Raw genomic sequence first — 5,795 nt, forward strand, 5'->3', positions numbered from 1 at the left:
TGTGATATACTTTCACTAGCTCTGTACATTGAGATGGTTTAACAATGCTTTCTATGTTCATATACTGTTTACCTTTTCCCATGGAGTCTCCTGGCAAAGAATAAAATATATTTATTTAAAATAAAACGTGAAAAAATGCTCAACTTCACTGACTATTAGGGAAATGCAAATCAAAACCACAATGAGATAACATCTCACACCTACCAGAATGGCCATTACCTAAAAACAGAAACTTATAAGTGCTGGAGAGGATGGGAGAAAGAGGCACACTTATTCACTATTGGTGGGAATGTAGAATGGTGCAACCACTCTGGAAGACAGTATGGCAGTTCCTTAGGGAGCTAAATATAGATTTGCCATAGGATCCAGCTATTCCATTACTAGGTATATACTCAGAGGGACTCAAAATTAACACAGGAATGGACATTTGTAAACCGATGTTTATCGCAACATTATTCACAATAGCCAAGATATGAAAACAGCTCAAATGTTCATCAATGGAGGAGTCGATAAACAAACTGTGGTACATACACACAATGGAATATTATACAGCTGTAAGACAGAACAAAGACACAAAACACATAATAATGTGGATGAACCTTGAGGATATTATGTTGTGAGAAGTTAACCAGAAACAAAAGGACAGATAATATTTGGTATCACTAATATGAACTAACATTAATAAGCAAACTTTGAGAGTTAAAAGCTGACAACACAGGCTACCAGGAGATAGAAAAAGGGTAGAGACTGGGCATTTGAGGCCAAAGGACTACAGAATGTTCAACAGGATTCATTGTGTAGATTCAGAAATAGATAGCATAATATTGTGTGATGGTAGCACAATATTGTAACTACATTGAACAAAGATGTCCTTGAGTAAAGCTGAAGGAGGTGGGCTAGGGGCATGAATGACACCTGAGGTAAAGATAAAGACTGGGACTGTTTAACTCAGCAAAAACTGGAGTGGTCAATGATTGTGACTAAATGTGCAAATGTAAAATTTTTCTTGCATATGGGAGAACAAATGAATGCCAACCACGAAGAGTGCTGGAACGGGGTTGGTAGTGGGGAAAAATATAATCAAAGCAAACTGGAGTGTATGGTCAACAGTAACATTAAAATATGCTTCCATTAAATGTTACAAAGGCAATATACCAAAGCTAAATGTGTTTGAGAGAGGAATATAAGGGAGGGTATGGGATTCTTGGTAGTGGTGCTGTTGTCTGACCCTACTATTATACTGTATTGTATGATATTTAATTTTCTTTTTATTATCTTTTTTATTATTCATTAAAAAACTCTTTTTTTATAGTAATCAATATGTTCAAGTGCTGACTGTGGTGATAAAAGTACAACTGTATGATGACATCATTAACAACTTATTGTACACTGTGGGTAATTATATGGTATGTGAATATAGCTCTATAAAATTGTATGGAAAAATATAAACAGGGATAAAAGTGCTGGAGAAAACATGGAGAGAGGGATGTATGTATGTGTTTACTATTGGTTAGGAGGCAGAATAGTGTAGCCTTCCTGGAGGGCAGTGGAGTGGTTCCACACAAAGCTAAGCATGTGGGTGCCATAAGGTCCTGCAATCTCATTAGGGGGCATTTACTTGGAGATCCTCTCAGATCTGAGAGCAGGGACATGAATGGACATTTGCACACTGATATTTATGGAGACAGTATGCATGATTTGCAATGGGTGGAGGTGGCCTAAGGGTACATCGATGAGGAACAGAATGGTGAACTGTTGTGTGTGCACACAATGGAAATTTGAGCAACTGCAAGAAGGAGTGAAGCTGTGAGACAAGCAATGAGGTGAATGGAACCTGTAGACAGCATTTTGAGTGAAATACTCCAGATGAATTCACAACTATATGATGGTACTGTAAACAACTGATTGTATACTTTGGATGATTGTATGGTATGTGAATATATCTCAATAAAATTGAATTGAAAAAAAAAATTTAAAAAAAGAGAGAGAGAAGACCAAAATAATCAGAAATCAGAGGGGAGGGAGGTCATTAACATGGATCCCAAAGAAATAACAAAAATCATAAGAGGATACTATGAATGACTGTATGCCAACAAACTAGATAACTTAGAGAAAATGGACAATTTTCTGGAATCACATAAACACCTAGACTGACCCAAGAAGAAATAGAACTCAACAAGAGATCCAGTCATCAAAAAGCTTCCTACAAATAAAAGCCCAGGGCCAGATGGCTTCACAGGGGAATTCTATCAAACTTTCCAAAAAGAATTGACAACATTCCTGCTCAAACTCTTTCAAAAAATTGAGGAAAAGGAACACTACCGAATTCATTTTATGAAGTTAACATTACTCTAATACCAAAGATACTACAAGAAAGGAAAACTACAGAAAAATCGCCCTCTTGAATATAGATACAAAACCCCCCACAAAATACTTGCAAATTGAGTCCAAAGGCACATTAAAAGAATTATAACACCACAACCAAGTGAGGTTCATTCCAGGCATGCAAGGGTGGTTCAACATAAGACAATCAATCAATGTAATATAACACATTAACAAATCAAAAGGGAAAAATCAAATGATCATCTCTATAGGTGCTAAAAAGCATTCAACAAAATTCAGCATCTTTTTTTGATAAAAACACTTTCAAAGGTAGGAATTGAAAGAAACTTCCTCAATATGGATAAAGGGCATATATGAAAAACCCACAGCCAGCATAGTACTCAATGGTGAGAAATTGAAAGCCTTCCCCCTAAGGTAAGGAATGAGACATGCATGCCCACTGTCACCACTGTTATTCAACATTGTGCTAGAAGTGCTAGCCAGAGCTAGAGTGAAGATGATGTGAGATACTGATGGTTGATCTTGGACATAATATATCCTATGTGAAATTAGGAACCCCCTACTTAGTAAGTCAGGCCCTCGATCTTGAAGTTTGCTCTTGGGTAACTTGACAACTTGGTTGTAAAGGGGACGTTAAGCCTACCTATAATTATGCCTAAGAGTCACTTCCAGAGAACCTCTTGTTTTTCAGATGTGGCCTTTCTCTGTCTAAGACCAACTCTGCAAATAAAGTCATTACACTCCCCATGTGTGACAGGACTCCCAGGGGAGTGAGTCTCCCTGGTGACATGGGACATACTCCCAGGAATGGGCCTGGCCCTGGCATCGAGGGATTGAGAGTGCCTTCTTGACCAAAAGAGAGGAAAGAAATGTAACAAAATAAGGTTTCAGTGGCTAAAAGATTTGAAATAAAGTTGACAGACTATCCTGGAGGTTACCATTATGCAAGCTTCAGCTAGATATTTCAAATGGTCACAGAATGCCAAACCCAAATCAACAGTAGTCCTGAAAATCCTAAAGAATGACCAGGTCCCTATCTAATACTCTATAAAAGTTTCACTCACTACATTGATTTCTCAGAAACTTAAATCTTCCAGAGCTTTCCTATGCCAAATAAGTCCCAAAACCCAGAGACAATAGCCTCTTCATGAACATCAACCACATACATCTTCTTTCACCATAATTCATCATCCCTTTACAACAAAAACAAGTTAGGGTCACTGCCCAGATATCCCTGAAGGTTGAGACAGTGATCAAATGAGAGAGAGGAGTAGCAACAGACAAGATAGGATTTAATGAAGGATTATATATACTGAATCCCCCCCTACACACACACACACACACACACACACACACACACACACACACACACAGTCTCTACAGTATTAGAACAGCTAGAAGGAAATAACTGAAATAGTGGAAATATAACCCATAATACTCTTTGAAATTTCCACTATTACTTGTTAAATTGTACTTTGAAAATTTTCACTTTTCTGTAATGTTATATTTCACAGTAAGAAAATAACTGAAATTGTGAAATTGTAACCCATAACATTCATTGAAATATGTTCTATAACTACTTGTTAAATTGTACTTTGAAAGTTAGGACTTTTCTGTATATTTCACAATAAAAATGTTTTAAAAAACTTTATAAGGAATCTGATATCCAAATATGTCCTTTTCCATTATGTACGCTGTCTTTTTACCTTTTTGATAATGTCCTTTGATGCAAAAAAGTTTTCAGTTTTGATGAAGTCCAATTTATCAATTTTTGATATTGTAGCTTAAGGTTTTGTTTTTTTTAATTCATTTTTATTGTGAAATTTAACATATATACAGAACAGTGATAACTTTCAAAGTATGATTTAACAAGTAGTTAGATAGCAAATTTCAAAGAATATTATTGGTTACAGTTCCACAATTTAAGCTATTTCCTTATTGTGAAATATAACATATATACAGAAAGCTGATAAATTTCATAGTACAATTTAATGAGTAGCTATAGAGTATTTTTTTAATGAATCATAAATTTTATTTCAAAATGTAAACATCACTAAACATGCATGCATGTTAAAACAATAAAATTTACATAGAGTACTTTAAATACTTCTTTATTTTATACATTTTTATTGTGAATTTTAACATACATACATAACAGTGATAACTTTCAAAGTACAATTTAACAAGTAACTAGAGAGCAGATTTCAAAGCATGTTATTATGGGTATGGTTCCACAATTTCAGTTATTTCCTTATTGTGAAATATAAACTGTATGCAGAAAGGTGATAACTTGCAAAGTACAACCTGACAAGTAGTCATACAGGCAATTTCAAAGAATGTTATGGGTTACAGTGCCACAGTTTCAGTTCTTTCCTTATTGTAAAATATAAGGCATATACATAAATGTGATAACTTTCAAAGTACAGTCTAATGAATAGTTATAGAGCAAATTTCAAAGAATGTTATGGGTTACAGTTCCACCATTTCAGTTATTTTCTTCTAGCTATTTTAATACCCTGGCACCTAAAAAAAAATTCATATGAAAATTCAGTATTCATAATCCTTTGTTAAATCCTGTCTTTTGTGTTGCTACCTCTTCCTCTCACTTAATCACTTTCCCAATCTTCAGGGGTGTCTAGGTAGTGATCACCCTAATTTGTTCATTTTGAAAGGGGTGTCAATATTATGGGGAAGGGGACTGCATCTGGTTGATTGTTCTTAAAGGAGCTGTTGCCTCTGGGTTTTGGGCTTTGTCTGGTACAGGAACACTCTGGTTGATGTAAGTTTCTGAGAGAGCAAATTTAGTGAGTGAAACTTTTATAGAGTCTCAGATAAGGACCTAGGTATTTCAGGACTACTGTTGGTTAGGGATTGGCATACTGTGGCCATTTGTGATATCTAGCTGAAGCTTGCATAAGAGTAGCTCCAGGATAGTTTCTCAATTCTATTTAAGACCTCTTAGCCACTGAAAGTTTATTTTGTTATCTTTCTTTTGTGGTTTTGTTTTTAAATCTAATAATTCATTTCCTAATACAAGATCCTGAATATATTTCCCTAGGTTTTCCTGTAAGAGCTTTATGGTACTAGCTCTTATATTTAGGTCATTATCCATTTTGAATTAATTTTTGTATATGGTGAGAGGTAAGGATCCAGGTTCATTCTTTTGCATGAGGATTTCCAGTTGTCCCAGCACAATTTGTTGAGGAGACTTTTCTTTTCTCAGTGAATGGACTTGGCACCTTTCTTGAAAATAAACTGGCCATAGATGTGTGGTTTATTTCTGAACTTTCAATCCTATTCCACTGGTCTGTATGTCTATCCTTATGCCAGTACCACAGCATTTTTAATTATGGTAGCTTTGCAGTGAGATTTGAAATCAGGAAGTAAGAGTCCCCCCAATTTTCTTATTATTCAAGATTGTTTTTTGCTATTGTGGCCCCTTGCAATTCCAT

Source organism: Choloepus didactylus, chromosome 16, assembly GCF_015220235.1.
Source record: "Choloepus didactylus isolate mChoDid1 chromosome 16, mChoDid1.pri, whole genome shotgun sequence".
In the NCBI taxonomy this organism is placed as follows: Eukaryota; Metazoa; Chordata; class Mammalia; order Pilosa; family Megalonychidae; genus Choloepus; species Choloepus didactylus.